Source organism: Aulonocara sp. 'chitande type north' Nkhata Bay, linkage group LG12, assembly GCF_057382095.1.
Source record: "Aulonocara sp. 'chitande type north' Nkhata Bay isolate Kocher_YH1m ecotype deep benthic linkage group LG12, A_spYH_male_GT1.1, whole genome shotgun sequence".
NCBI classification, from domain to species: domain Eukaryota; kingdom Metazoa; phylum Chordata; class Actinopteri; order Cichliformes; family Cichlidae; genus Aulonocara; species Aulonocara sp. 'chitande type north' Nkhata Bay.
The window spans coordinates 186,147-202,655 of NC_141355.1; the positions used below are offsets into that span (position 1 = coordinate 186,147).

Genomic DNA, 16,509 nt, shown 5'->3' on the forward strand with positions numbered 1-16,509 from the left:
AGTTGTTTTTTTCACAGAGCTTAACTGTTTTTCTGCACTGAAAAATGTCACTTGGTTAACTGTACAGAAGAAGTTATGTGAGCTCAACAATTCCCCTCAAAAAACAAAAGCTGATTTGAAAGTGGAATATATTGACGTACCGCTGTGTAATTCGGGGGCATTTAGCTTAAGATATTCACAGTATAGTGTTAAATTTTGTATGAGAAAAGAAACTGATAGATGGATGGATGGAGAGATAGAGTACCTTCATACTAGTTGTTTAGTATCACTCTGAAACACGGTATTCCTAAATTTCAGAGTATTACTAGTTGAGTTCCTCCATCCATTCATTCTCTTCCGCTTATCCTTTTAACGGTCGCGGGGGGGGTGGAGCCTAGCCCAGCTATCTTAGGGCTAGAGGCAGGGTACACCCTGGACAGGTCGCCAGTCTGTCGCAAGGCTAACACATAGAGACAGACAACTATTCACACTCACATTCACACCTATGGGCAATTTAGAGTTACCAATTAACCTAACCCACTAACTGCATGCCTTTGGACTGTGAGAGGGAGCTGGAGTACCTGGCGAGAACCTATGTACACAGTCCTGCTCAATTAATATATGGCTGAACTTTGTAAAATAATTTCTTTCATAAAAGTAGCGATCTTTCAACAAAGTGTAAAGTTTTAGAGTATTCCACAACATTTTGCCTTGTAGCCATGGGGATTTTCTTTGTCTAGACAATTAGGAGGCTGAGGCTGCATTCATCTGTGTGCACTCTTGACATTATATCCTCAAAGTTACACAAACCCTCGACCTGGAGGCACTTTTGATTTTCTGCATGGTCTGTCTACATCAGTCCTCGGAGCCCCATTCTCCTGAGCAATCACGACCATTATTACAGTGAGTGCAAAAATGCATTAGCTTTTCCTAGGAGCTACTAAGCCGATGCCCATCTGCTGCTAGAAGGGATTAATTAAATGATGCTGCCTGGCCTATTACCTTGTTAAACCTTTTTGTGATCTATTTGGCAAGGATATTTTTCTGTGAATCACAATGATGCTGCACGTTGCATTCAGTTGAAAACTCATTTAACTTGGGCTTGACTAGGCATAAGAGTACAGGGTGCATAAGTAACCATTACCACTGGATCTGGAGCACGAGTCATAATAGGCAGCCATTTATAATAATTTTCCATTATGACAGAGAACTTATAGAAGTAACAGCCGTTTTCACATTTGGCTGTATTACATGCTCTCTGCGTGCTCTGTGCTCTCTTCTAACAGACTCTGAGTACTACAGTATAATCAGTCATCATTATGGCAGCAGCCATGTTCTGCCAAGACTCACTGTAAGATTACATTATCTCAACACTGGTGCATGTTTACAACTCGATAGATGTTATGTAGCAAATTTAAGTCGAGTTCTGTTTTAAGAAAATTGCTTTAGGATTTAAAACTTTATGTTGGATGAATTTGTTTCCTTTGGTCACTTTATGATTCTTGTTTTTTACAGCCTATGGTTTACATGCTACAAGAAAAGTATCACATATAGCATCTATACTCTGGAGTTAAAGTGGTGCAGAACACTGCAGGCCTTGGTACTTTAGCATTTGGCTAGCGCTATAGAAGAGGAGCTGGCATAAAGCTAGTTTTTTTGTTTGTTTGTTTTTTTAAATTTCAAAGACAACATTTTTACAACATTTTTATTAGATCAACAAACCTTAGCAAACACACAGCCTGTTTGTGTGCAGTTTGTCGCACAGTGTGCTCCTAGCTAAAGATCCAGCTGCTGGATTTCCAGTGAGAGAAAGTGAGATAAGTTCACTCAAAGATGGAAGAAGATATAAGAAAGACAAGAGAGGGGAGGAAGAAGTAAGGTTAGATTTAAAGGGCTGCTCAGTGACACTTGATAAACTGCAAATTCAAAGATTGCATGTAATGTTTTGATACATTATGCCTTTTTATTTTGTGAAATGACCTGCAAAACAAACCAGGTATACTAACTTTGTGTTATTCAAATGTTGCATGAAAATATTTAGTTAGTAGTTCATATGGGATAAAGAGCTTGCTGTACTGTGTTGAAGTTATAGTAAAACAGTGTGTTGGACTAGTCAGTGTTGGGTTACATCAAGTGTGGTAGACTAATTTCCATTTAAGAAGATGATCCTTAGATTAAATCACTGAATCCCACCTTTGTACCAACTTTATACCAACCGTATACAATCTAATGTAGAGATAATATACAGAATATTGTTGGTGTAGTAAATGGAAATTAGCTAAGGTAGCTCAGCTTAGATCTTGCTGAATTCAATTGTGTGCATTCACAAAGAGCAGCAAGTAGAAATGATTGTGATTGTAATTCTTTTCCTCATGCTGAGTCAATACAACCAACCTTAGGGTTCCCCGACATTCCGAATCCCACTTTAACCCACTGACTGTGCTCATTTTCCTGTTTAGGTGTGATGGCAAATATATATGTAATAATATAGCACAAAGTTTAGATAGATTTGCATACAAATAGATGATAGAAATGCTAATTTTTAATGCTACTTAAGGAGCTACTTCTGACTTTCTTATTTTGAGTACATTTCAAAGTGTGCACTTTTTCACTGTCACTGATTCAGTGCTTTTACTGTGCTTTTGCCACCTCTGGTAGCTAGCTTAAGTTTAGTGAATGCTATGAGTGTAAATGTTTTTGCTTTTAATTTTAGAAAGGAGAAATTTTTCTTTCAGAGATCTCTGAGTTCCCTATTGAATTTTATAACCTTATTTTATATCATGCATATAAATATAATATGAAAATGATTGCTAGGACTGATTTTTAGTTTGAATTAAAGGTTCTAAATTAACCTATTTAATCCCCAAATTTTCCCTGCAAAATAAGTGCATGCATTTTACTTCTTAGACTTCCCCTACACACAGTATGTTTATTTTTTAATTAATGTAATAGGGGGTAAAACAGCAACAGTTGTTGCTGGTGGGATTAAATGGTTAAGGTGAAAAGTGACTTGTGCGTGAAAATTTTTTTGGCAGCTTTTGTGGATTTGCAGTAACGTAAAATGTTTGCACATGGTCAAATACGTAGAAACACAAAGATATCTCCACAGTTTGCATAAGCTGCTTCAAACATTATTTACCTGCACAGAAGACCTTCTTTTGGACTCAGTAATATTAACTTAAGGCATGAGGTCGATGGGATGGAGCAGGAAGACTGACAGTGATGCACAGGGGAGGGAGGATTCTCGCAGATTCCATCTCAAAGCATCTGGGGAACATAGGCATTATTCAAATGACTTTTACTGGCTGGTGATAAGAGAACTTAAAGGGTTTCCAATTAGCACCAAGCTTTCCATTTTGAAATCTCGTGATCAGATAATATTTTTTGCACGTGCCAGTTATGGCAAAAGATGATGATTTCAGATACATGGATTTGCTGCACTTTACACAGGTTCCAGGTGTTCTTCAAGCGCAGGCAGCAAAATTTAACTCTGTTATCAATTCTTTCATATTTGAATGACTCAGAAAAGAAATACCCTCCTGGGAGGGATGTTTCTTGCAGTGCAGGAACAGGAGCACAGTTTTACAGTGACCGAGGTTGATGCTTAGATCCACTGCCTCACAATGCAGGTCTACAGGTGCAATCTGGGCTTGATTAGAAGTCCAAGGAGTGAAGCAGCAGGAACATGTTTGTTATTTTTCAGTTTGTTCTGAGTTCTGTACTAAACTCAGTGTCTTGTTTTTCACATTATTATTGAAGTATGTATCAACCTGTCCACTGAACTTACACTAGAAAATGATACTATGCACTAGTTTAGTCCCACAGTTGTGAAAAGTTCATATCTCTAAATTGGCTCGCTTGATTTGTTTTGGTTGCAGGATGTGGATTCATAAGGAATTTGGTGCCTAACACTTGGTAATGGTTGATAAAATTATATTTGGTTTGTCACAAATAAATCATAATTTCTTCACATTAAAACATTTCATATTATCACTGCCTGATAGCATTTTTATTGCCGTTACTTATCCCCTGACGTCACGCTTATTTTTGATTTTTCTTTTTTTTTTTTAAAGAAGAATTGCTAAACCAATCAGTGAGCAATTAACGCTGGCTCTTTTGGCTGTGGGAGGAAGCACATATGCAAATTATTTTTATCAGTTTTTTAGCTGTATGTCACATGCTTTGAGGTAAATGCCATTCAACAGGTCATGTCCTGTGCGCATACTTACAGCACGAGTCTGTGTTTATATGTGTCAGTGTGTGAGAGTAAGTGGGAACTACTGTCCAGGCGTTAGAGATTAATCGGTTTAGCGAAAGAGAGCTAATTATAGCAGGCTGGGACCTGCACTCAGTGCCCAGATTGCTGTCTTTCTCTGTCTCTCCCACGCAGACACATGCATGCACACATTGTACATCCAGCAAATTACATAACTACATGAGACCTGGAAGCCTGCGCTCATGTTTCACCTCGTTGTTGACCTCATTGTTACTGTGCAAGTCACATCCAAACCAGTGATGCCCGGCACCTGAAGGAGACCTCTTGGCTTGTTTGAAGTATAAGAAATATGATGGAGAATTAATGGAGATGATGTTAGCATCAGACCTGGCAGAGAAAACTGAATCTAGGTTGCTGTTAACTCTAGCTTTTACTCTTTGTTGTAATTAAGAAATTGTATAGTTACTACATATTTCTCCATATGCTTCTTTACTCTTGCAAAATGCTCCCTGGTGTTTTCCCTGGTAAATATAAAGTTATCAAATGCGTCAATAAAACACACTGTAGCATGGTTTACAGCTTTTACCTTTTTCTATTTATGGAAGAATTGAGAATTCATATAATAAAATCATGAAGTGCTGTTGAAATTCTTGTAAATCACTCCAAATACAAGATAAATGTCTGTTTATGTCCACCAGTCCTGCACATGGCTCAGAGCCAGCTTCTTCACTCTGGCCCCCAGTGACAAGTGTTTTAACAATGCTGACTGTGACCACTGTCCCCCTGTTTGCCCAGCAGCCATTGATGTGGCCTGTCTAGAATTATCGAGGTCAGGCTAAGCCACTCGGCAGTGGTTTCTAGGGCACGACATATCAGAACTGCGGTGGTGTTGAAATCTGGTTCAAACAGCAGCTGGGGGAGGAAAGTGGGGGGGGGGGGGGGGGGGGGGGGGGGGGGTGGTAAGTGAGGTGCGTGGCATCAGCTAAATCCCCCAAGTACAAACGTAACTTCATAACCGGCATAAACAGAAAGCTCTCAACCTGCTGGGGTAGTTTTCTGTTATGCATCCCTCATTGGAACCCGCAGGAGGTCGCGTGCTGTTAGTGCGGATAACTGGTTAAGCTGCACTGTGGGATTGGACTTCTCACTATGCTATTTAACTGTGGCTACGAGTGCATGGAGATGAACACAGGCCAAACCCTTTTTAGATCCACACGCGGACGAGTTGTACTACGTTGCTCTGCATTAGCCACTCAGATTGTTCACCGATTAAAGCCTCTTATGTCCCTGCCCACATTTTTGATCCTACACTAAGTCTGCAGTTTTTAACTAATGTGAAATCTGCTTATTTTTTCATGAGTGTGGAATTCTTTCTCTGTCATCCTTTTTTGTTATGGTAACAAAAAGTGTCACGTAAGGAACTTAACTGCAAGGAAAACGATCTTCTCTCACCCTCAACACTATTGCTTTTTAATGAGAAAATGTAATGGCTTGACACTCATAAAGTGCCTAAATGTTCACCCTAGCTAGGTGAAAATAGGGAACACACTGTGGCGTTCTCCCTATTCTTTTTTCCGGCAGGCCCGAAGGGACAGCATCTCTCAGGTTATTATCATCCTGTGAAAGGTTACAAATCAATATTTGTCAAGACAGGACTCTTTTTTTCAAGCACAGCTGTGCTATAAATGAGCCTCTCTAATCTCTTCCTCCTCCCCTCCTCCTTCAAAGCTTTGGATATAATAATCTGACAGAGTCGGCGTAATAGTATTTTTTCTTTTTTTGGTACAGTATGTGGATTTTTGGATTTGTGATATAACTACAGTCCTGGTACAACACATCCAGGACGCTGACAAAGCTGATCTGTCTAGCTATCAAGTTCAGTGATTATCTGACAGCATTTGAGAGTGTTTGTGCCAGAGATCACACGTAGGCCTGAATAAAATTAAGACAGTATTATTTGCCAAAGATCTCAGCTGTCTTTTTAATCTGAAAGAATGGTAAGAATCCTGAAAAAAATTGTGAGCAGTGTTTTTCTTTCCATCATTCCTTATTGTTTCACATCTGCCTCAGCTATGTGGAGCGCAGCTTCTTTCCGTTTAGATGCAGTTTGTAAGTCATTAGAAATAGCTTTACGAAAATCACTTGAGAATGTTTTGTTTGCTGATATCTTACAGATGCAATTACACCAAATTATCATTTTCATTACTGGAAAGCAAAAATCTCTTTAATGCAAACTGATTAAGCCTAAAGTCTGTTTTGGTCTTGAGCTTTTGATCGCATGATCTTCACCAGCAGATGAAATGTCTCCTTCATGTTTTCTTAAAAGCAGCGTTTTAGATTCAAACCCTAGTTTGAATTAGACGTCCTATAGCAGTTTTCATCCAGATGGTTCACCTTTTGGCACAATACTGATTAGACCTCAGAAACAGTTTCTGACCATCCTTGGTGGGTTGCAGCTAAAGCCGAGACTTAAACATGTGTGCAGAGACCTGAAGATAACAGTTCAAAATTCAGTTTGTCTGCGCTTGAGAATCTCCGTCAGGAACAGTTGGACAAAGTGCCCAAATCCAGGTATGAAAAGCTTGTTGAGACTTAGGCAGGGCAACTTTAAGAAGTAATTGATGCCAAATAGGTTTCAGTGAAGTAAAACATGGATAAAATTTGTGAATGAAAGATTTCAAATTCAGTTTAAACATAAAACAGTTTGCCACGCTGTTATTGAATTCTTTCAAATTCCACTGAGCCCAAGCACATACCGATGAGGCGCAATATTAAAACCACCTGCATAATATTGTGTGAACTCCCTCTTTTCCCCCGCAGAAAACCTCTGACATGTTGCAGCATAGATAAAGGACTTGTTCTGGGAGTCTGGCTCAGGGACAATGGCAGCGAATCCTTTGAGTCCTGTGGGTTTTTTGGTGGGGCCAGTTCAGTGCCTTAAGCTCTTTGCAGTGTAGTGTTTGAGGCCGCTGTCATCGGGGAGTGCTGTTGCCATGGGCGTAGTTGCTGCTTAGAATGCAGTAACATTTATAGGGGGGATTTATCTCAGAAGCATCTTTATAAATACCAATAGCCTTGGTTCAATGTTCAGTTATCAGGGTTATTCATTTAATCTGTCAGAGACTTTAATGTTGACTGGTGTGCATGAAGTTATATAAATCATGCTTCTTTATAGTTTTTTCACAGCTGTATTTCACTGTATTTGATACATTATCTTACTATTTGCAGTACCAGATCATAATTAAGAGTTTTTATTCATTAGCCTGACATCATATTCTGCTAAATTAGACAAGGTCAAAATGAATGATTAGAACTATCAATGAACTCATCAAAGACGTCTTCATAATTCATTTGTATTCTGAAACTGATATGAGATTATGCTCAGAATGACAGTTTCACACCTCCCCTTTTCATTTTCTGCCTGCTAGCTCTCCTTCATCTCTGCTGTCTTTCACCTTTTCCTCTTTTCCTCTCAACCTCGACGGTTGCCATAACCACGTTATCAGTTGTTGAGGAGCTTCCAGCATATGGAAGGTGATCACATTTTAAAATTATTCAATATCTCACTAAGATGAAATCTTGCTGAAAACCTTTCTTTTTAACACAGTAGAAGGGATTTCTTTCTTTTACAGTAGGTACATTTTCATTTCTTACATTCATGCACGCTGCTGCTCTCTGATTTCCACCGATTCTTCTATGACACTCAGTTTTCTCCCTTCTCTCTCACTTTCTCTCTGTGAGAAACGTACTTTCCTCATTGAATTTCTTAAGACATCCTTGATTTAAGGCAGCATTTTCTGATTTCTTTTAATAATCTTGAACACTTTCCTGAATAATTTCCTCTCCTGTGGATGCCGGATGATTATAGTGCTGCTGCTCGGCTGAGAGCCCAGGCCAAACTGACAGGTGTAGACGTGTTAGGAAAGCCTTGGCGGAGTTAATTTGGATTAACTGACTTGGCACAGAATAGGATTTTTTTCACGGTGGGCTTTATCTCCAACGCAGCTCTTCTCGTGGGATTCGGCCTTCCCTCATGGATGAGAATATGTGAGACCTAATGACTGGGGTCCTAACTGTGCTGTCTTTTGTTCTTTTGCCTTAGACTAACTCAAGTTGAAGTTTGCTGTTTGTTCATCTTTTGTCAGTACCACCATCAATGATCGTCACATCCATGACTGAAAGGTAAATAGGCGTGACCAGTACCAGCCAAAAGTAGATATTAATGGGCTTTGCATGTTCTCAGGATATTAGATTATATAAAGCTAGTTGGTAAAAACTACAACACTGAGAAAAATCAGAGAAAAATGAAAGTGTTTGTGTTTCTGCTTTTGTGGGACCAGCTAAAGCCTCGACGGCTCTTCGCCCTGAACCTTCATTCATCCAAAGCTAATGAGGCAGAGAGTGATGCTTGTATCGGCCACTGACTCACCTTGTCTGAATGCTTTCCCATGAAATGCCCACACTTACTTTCACCTGCATTCCTTTTTGCCAAGTACCTATTTGAATTTGATGATGCAAGGAACTGTTGGGTGCTATTTTAAGAGATGCCTTCCTAAATTCATCATCACTTTAACTTGTAGGCTGGTGCTGGAACACGCAGAGACAATAGCATGCAATCTAAAACGTGTAACTATCAGTTTACCACTATTGTTTGTTTGTGTCTACTATTTAGTACTTTAATTTGTACCCTCGGGGTCAAATGAATACGCTGAAAACATAGCACAGGCATACTTTAACCATAGCAAACCTATCGCTGGGGGGATCTGTTGGCAACCACAGCCACATTAGCTATGTTGTAAGTTATGCATTGTCACTTGATCAGTCTGATCTTCCTCATTATGTTTGTTCAGTTTTGGTCTCCTCCAGCTCTTAGCAGAAATACCAAGCTCTTTAGCTGCTAAGAGCTTCACTATGTTTGTGAAGAGTTTGGCTATTTTTTATCTATTGTGCAATGCTGTGGCTGCAGAGGGCCTGCAACATGCATTACCTCATAATTTGTACCTCTGAAAAACTGTGGCTTTATGTTAAAAGGTGCATAGAAAAAAGACAAAATGTGCAAAAGTTGTGCCACAGTGACAGTTTTCTAACAAAAATGTCAACTGGTGATTTGGAAGTCATTTTTACGTCAGAGCTGCCTGTCACATTAGGTGCTTAATTCAAATGTCACATGGTTTACAAGTAATTATCCATGAAACCCAGTGATTCAGAGAGCTTTCAGCCAGTCGAATGAGAGTTAATGTTGGGTCTTTTTTCACTCTGATCTGTCCGAGGACTTCCGCATACACTCATAAACAGCGGGGCCATTCAGTCCTGCCTTATGCACTCAAGACATCTGGCAGCACAACAGGTTCCGACCCATATTCAGTGGATAGCATTCACATAACGCTAATTTGCCTTAACACAGGCAATCCTATCCTGCTTTCAGTAGTTTTCACCATGCTAACCATGCTTGCTATGGTGTTACATCAGGTCAGCATGGGCTCAAAAATCATTCACTCGGCATTAGTGATGGAAGCTACTTACAATCTTTGCCATCTGGAGGATTTCAGCCAGACACAGAGGTCATCAGTCTCAAATAAATGATGGAACATTTGTAGCATAGTAAGGCAGGTCAGGTATGGTATATGTGTTGTGGACAGTTTGCCAGCTTGATTAGGGGAAAGGTAGAAAAAAGGTTAAATATCCAAAGATACACAGAAAAGGTAGGTAAATTGGCGTAAAGTTAGGCCCTGAAAAGCAGTGGGTTACTGTCACATATTTTAAAACACAATGATAATGTTGGTAAAAGGGAACGGGCCACTTCCTAAATCTTATATTGATGCAGGGCGTCACTCTCTCATACAAAGAAATGTTGAGAAATATTGTAGGGTAACGGTTATACTGCATTTGATATTAAAATGTACTTTTTGCTAATGGCTCTGTGTTAATTAAAACATTGAAAAAATGTTTTGAAATGGGATTTAAATTCTGTGTAAATGAATGGCTTTAATATTGCAGATGAAGCCTTAACGCCTTCAGTTAGAAAGCAGAGGGGTTGATTAAAATGTCAAGTCGTTTTCATACTTTCACAGCAGTGTGGAAGAAAAGATATGAGACATGAAATACTAAAATACTTTAAGGACGCCTGTTTTGACCCCTTCAGACAAGACGTTTTAAAATTTGTTTAAGCGATTGGTTTTCTTGGCAGATTTTCTGTTAAACTTGGAGCAAGACATATTTCTATAAGAAAAATAAATTTTTTCTGGAGGTAATGTAGTATGGGCTGTCTTCGAACACAGTGGGTTTTTTTTGCATTTAACATATTGGATGTAAGATGAAGCATGTTTACATTTGCATGATATCTCAGTGATTTAAAAAGCAATTCTGATACAGTTTGTGGTTTCAAAAACATGCTTTTCCCTGCTTTATTTCACTCTGGATGATGGTAATGAATATATATATATATATTTTTAAAGAGAGCCATAAACATGGCATCAACCACCAGTGCTGCACTCACCCAGTGAGCTATGAAGGGATTGCTGGTACTTAGGTTTGTGGGAATCATGTGGCATTTAGTCCATTAGAATTCAGTGCTGCACAAACGTCTTGAGCCAACCCTCATTTCTTTGTGTTTTGCTAGGAAAACATGTGCAAACAAAAATATAAATAGAGCATATAAGGCAAAACCAGAGTTTGTGCAATTCTAATGAGCTTGAAAGACAATATTTGTTCTTTAACACTGAACTATCTTCAGTAAGCTTTCTTGTCATTTTTTTAAGCAGGCTTTAAGAATAGTTCTCCAGGCTTCTTGAAGGACTTTGAAAGCTCTTCTTTCAGTTGTTCTGTTCTCTGTCAAGATGATCCCACACTGCTTCACCTCCTCGGTATATACTTTTGATGATTTGAACCAGAAATGTAAAAGCTGGATTCATCACTCTGTACGAGCTGTTGCCGCTAGATTTCAGTCCAGTTCTTGTATAAGTTTCCCTTCTTTGAGAATGGCTTCTTGACAGGCATCCTTCCACAGAGACCATTTCTGATGATGTTTCAGTGAACAGTAGATGGGTCAACTGAAGGGCCAGATGCGTCTCTCAGGTCTTGTGTTTGTCTTTTTTGTTCTAGTTCTTAAGAGCATGACTTTCAGTTCCTGTTGGTCTGCTGTAAATAGTTTTTTAACTCCTCCATTTGTCCAATTTCCTGGGTTTTTTTTAAGGACACGCTGCACATCATGCTGAAATATGCCACATATTCCATTAATCACACTTTGTAAATCACCTTATTGGTACAAGGTATTGGGTGTAAGGAAAATACTTTTTTATGCCTAAGGATACAATCAAAAGTAGTTTTTTTGCCAAGTCTGTAGATACAATACTGAATGATCATGCTTTAAATGATTAATAGGTCATTCAAGTAGATTAACAAAGAAAAAAAGACATTGCTCTGAAAATGGCCAGGTACAAGGACTGGACTGAAAATAAGTGAAAAAGCAAACAAGATCCAGAGAAAAACTGAAATTTTCTGAGATTTTACTGTAGCCATGAAAACATCACTGTGGAACTGTTTTTAATCTGAACTTTAAAAATAATTCCCTTTTAAAAAGTGGTGGTATCATAAGCCCCCATGCAGATCGTGTCTACTCACGTCACGAAAATAGCTTCTGTAAAATTAATTACAGTTCTGTCTCCACATGCCTGTTATTGGAGAAAAATAAAAGCTATATTGACTGATTGTTGAAAATAACACATAAAATGCACGACATTTTATCAGTGAAGGCTATCAATAGACTCTTCACTGCTTTAGTTGGTCAAGTATTTCTCTTTCATCTTGATCATCTCCTCCCTTATTTCTAATGCTGTATTTTCTCTTCTGTTGTTGCAAACTTTGCTGTAAAGAATAAATCTTATTGTTAATAAATCCTGTGAAAAGGTTTAAACCAACAATGAACTGATCCTATTAATACGCCGTGCAGCCAAAGCTTGATGTATCTTATTCCTCTATGCCACAGAGGTATGTTATAACCCCCCAAAAAACATCCCAGTGAGCCTCACAGTTTTGCTGGATGGCCTTTATAGTGTTGATCATGGACTAATAATTGTCCATGGACTAATAAAAGTGCAAATAATTTAACCTTTTTTTGCTTAAATACAGAAAATTCACTCCCACATATTGTACAGAATGCATTTCAAATCTAACAAAACACAGATATGTTAAGTACCATTAACAAGGCAGCTACACAGCTTTGCTTCCATAGTGGTTCTAGTTAATACTTTGCATTTACACACGCTTTCATGGTTTTTCTGCATGCTTTCTTATCGCTTTTGTGTCTTTTGTAAAATACAGATTGTAGATATTTGTGTGTGTGTGTGTGTGTGTGTGTGTGTGTGTATGCAGATGTCTGTAGATTAGTGAGGGAATTGCTGAGCAAGTGCATGACTGAGCGAGCCAGTGAATGAGCAATTGAGCGAGCAAGCAAGGGACTTAGTTGAGTGTGGGCAAGCGACGGAGCACAGGAGGCTGTGTTTGAATGAGTGCATAAGTGAGTGATTCATTATTACTGATATAGTGTGCTTGTACTCTCATTGTTGCTGTAAATGTTGCTGCAGTGTGTTTTAATGCTGTCTGGCAGCCAAAGGTCTGCAATCCAGCATAATGGAGCAGTTGTTGCACTAACTGGTGTAACAGTCTAAGCTACTGCTTAGCCCCTCACCACACTACAGTGCTCTCTGTTCTCATTCCTCCTCTTGCTTCAGAGCTGCTCGGCTTTTCTCTGGCCTCTGGTGCGTTTGCCATGGATGACAGGGCAGTAGGAGTGGCAGCCAGGTCAGGCCCTCGTTCCGTTACCTGACTTCTGCAGTTCTAATGGGGAGAGTTTATGCAGCGTTTTTGACACGGGCATAGGGAATTTGCTTCATCTCTCCTCTGCTCCACAGGCAACGTCTGGTGCCACAATGCCAAACTGTATTTCAGTAGTATCAGATGAACACTGCCTAAGTCCAGTCTTTTTTATTCCTTCTTTTAAATCAATATCCTAGTTTTGTTAAACTATATTTAGAAAACACTATATTACAGCGTATATGGCAATATATGATCCTTCTGGTACAGACCATTGTCACCTCCTATTAGGGACATCAGTGTTTTTCCATTACAAATGTATTATTTAGCCCCCATGTCTTCCCCTATAAAGATGATAAAGACGTTTTCTACAAGGCAGTGCTGTGCAAGGAACACGATAATAGAATAAAAGGAAATATCTTTTAAATATAGCTTATTTGTATTACACAGACTGATGAATCCTTTTGAAACATCCTGTAAACATGATCTTGTAATGCAGTGGTTCCCAAACTTTTTTTGCTAGGCCCCCCTTTGTTTTACAGGAAAAATCTTATGTGAGATGAATTGCAGAATGTCAGATAGAGACAAAATACTGTTACTGTTAATCTGACTATCTTCAGGTTATACACGCGCACATATACACATGCAGTTACTGTCGCTCCATTTACAAAGGCAGAGGCGTCACGGTGTAATTATTTTACATGTAGTTGTTTTTTACCTGTGTAATAAAATTCAACATTGCTATCAATACATTTTTCAAAAAATGCCTCTCTGTGGAAAATGGGTTGAAAAACATAAACAGCTGTGGGATACTGTTTGTCCGTGATTTGAACCCAGGGAACAAATCGTGGCAGGATCAGCCTGATGTTATTTGTATCCCGCTGTAACTTTACTGTATAAAGAGCTAACATCTCCAAAATGTCAGGAGTAGTTAGTCATTACAAGAAGTGTTTGTGAACTAAAAATCAAGAATGTGGGATACTGTTTGTCCGTGATCTGGAGAGCCCAGCGCTGCTCCAGACGCAGGGAAAACCAATTTTGCAGGGGAGACCTACCTCGGCACTTGTGCAGGTGAAGCCAAAGGGAAGATTTGCTTCACCATATTTTCTAGTCTTTGGCCTGGAAGGAAGCTGGTTTGGAAACATATTCAGCGATGCTTCATCTCCTGCTTTGCGTTTGTGTGGGCGCCCCGTCAAAAACCTGTCCATTATGCTTGCAGTGTCCAAGCGTTCTTTTTTTTTTTCTTCTTTTCATACCGCGCCCCCCCTGCTATAGCTCTGCCCCCCCACTTTGGGAACCTCTGTTGTAATGCAAGAGTGAGCTCCTGACTATTGAAATTGCTCCCAAACCAGCAACTTTCAATGGAAGAGTAGCACTGGAAACAGGAACATTCAAAACTGAAAAACGAGCTACAGTCTTATTCTTTCGTTTTCACTAAGACCTCCAGAATCGACTGCCATTGGAAGTGTTTTTCCTGGCAAAAAGAACCGCATATTTTCTCTTAAAACCACAACTTGACCGGCTTTGACATGATAATGAATGTTTTCAAAGTCGGAGATCTTACGTCTTCCTTTCATCCTCTCATGTCTTTGCTGGATCACAGATCACAACATGTTGAATGTGATCAGGGAGAAGGCCTCTGAGTGGCTGGAAGGATTCATGCACAGTTTTCCTTCAGAGCAGCATGCTTCCTACATCTCCAGAGGTCTCTGTGGTGCAGCAGAGAGAGGCCAGCCGGCTTGGAAATATGAACTGCGGCCTCCACACGCTCTTTGAAGCTCAGTCAGCGTACATGCAGACCTCATTTGTTTGGGCCCGCTCTATAAAATCTGTTGCCAGAACAGTCCTGTGTGTTTCCACCTTGTTGTTTATGGTTTGTGTCCTCAGATAGCATGGGGCACAGAGGAGAGAGCAAAGAAAAACACAGCCTTTCCTTGTGCTGTATTGAACTTGGCATGCAAAAGTATGGAATTCGAAAGCCAGAGATACAGGAGGAGTGCAGGCTGAGGTGGGGTGGGAGGTATATTCTACAAGCATAAAAAAAATGATGTGAACAGATGAGAGATGCTTCACATTCCAAGTGAGCCAAATAGGTTGTACTGTGCCTAGAAATCCTCCTTTAACAAAAATGTCTCCATGCTGTTGGAGCGATGTTTGACGCAAATTTAGCAAGATAAGCCGTCTAATTAGTGTTAAACACCTCAGCTCTGACAATAGCACCTCTCCGTTTCTTCCAGCCATGATCCAGCAGCAGCAGCAGAAGAAGAAATCAGGGCTGCCTCTCTGCCAGGAGGTTGGAAGTATGTTTTCACACCCATAGAGGGCAGCTGTGCTCTCCCACAACATCGACTATCTCACTAATAGAGAAAGAGTAAGAGACACTGAAACATGCTGTTTGTATAACACAAGTTATCAGACGAGGTAGCGTGTTTTCCTGTGTGACCGCCCTGCTGTCAATGCCCAGAGAAATTCTGTGTTGTTTATGGTTTCAGCTTATTGGAGTGAAGCACCATTCAAATCCCTAATGAAATCATGCACCTACCACAGGATGCATGCTCTGGATCTCACTTTGTTAAAAACATTCTCGTTTAAAATCTTTTTTTTTTATTGTTAATCCATCAACAATGTAAAAAGTGATTATCAGTGGCTTAAACGACTGGGGCTAATGAATCACGGTGCAATGAATGGTCAGTGCAGAGGTATTCAGTACAGGCTGAGCATGGCTACAGCTTGTACTCTGACAGTGCAGTCGGTTCAGGAAAAGATTCTTGTGCTGTACGTGTTTTTGTTAAGGCGCAGAGAGGAGAAGGAGCAAGTGCTGGCTCTGACCCAGCTCTCTGTAGTCTGGGTCCTGGCAGACATTGGACGGTAATAAACTAAACAATATCACATTAACTCGCAAGGTCCGCCATTAATGGGGACCTGCTTTGGCCAGAATGCAATATTGAACACACACACACACACACACACACACACACACACACACACACACACACACACACACACACACCCTGTCTCTTCACTGACTACTTGATTCCGTGGCTGATGATTATAACTGTTATCTGTTGCGTCTGAAAAATTATTGAGCTTGTCAGCACCCATTAATTCACCATCGTAAATTAAGTGGCTCGCATTATGTTTTATGTTTTATCCCCTTCTTGCTGGAGACAACAGAGCAGCTTTTCCAGGGGCTACGTCTGGTTTACTGTACGATACTTTGCAGTTGACAGTCACTTGTTCTGCTTCCCTGTTGTTTAAAAGATTGTAGGCAATGAGATGAATTAGCCACAGCGGTGCACACGCACCTACTAAGAGATACAAAGCTCTGAAATAAGCTGAGCTGTGCGTATATGTGCAAATGAGAAGTATGTGAGCTGGAGAGCTGCAGAATTTCAGTTCATGTTAACCACAGCACCCTTATTTTGCCATATGTTAAAGCAGAAAAGTCAAACACCTGAGCTGCTGGCGAAATCGATCAGCAAGCAATTATGTAATGCGTTTGC

General features: G+C 39.9%; 1 protein-coding gene across 5 annotated transcripts in view; it reads left to right on the forward strand.

Annotated features, from left to right (window-relative positions):
• Nucleotides 1-16,509, forward strand: part of arvcfb (ARVCF delta catenin family member b) — a 251,388-nt gene that overhangs the window by 26,794 nt on the left and 208,085 nt on the right. Inside the window, exon 2 of one of the 5 annotated variants that reach the window (XM_086313099.1) lies at nt 15,244-15,306. The exons of the other annotated variants lie outside the window; for them this stretch is intronic. The gene's annotated coding sequence lies outside the window, so the exon portion shown is untranslated. The remainder of the gene's footprint in view (nt 1-15,243; nt 15,307-16,509) is intronic. 5 annotated transcript variants of the gene reach the window in all.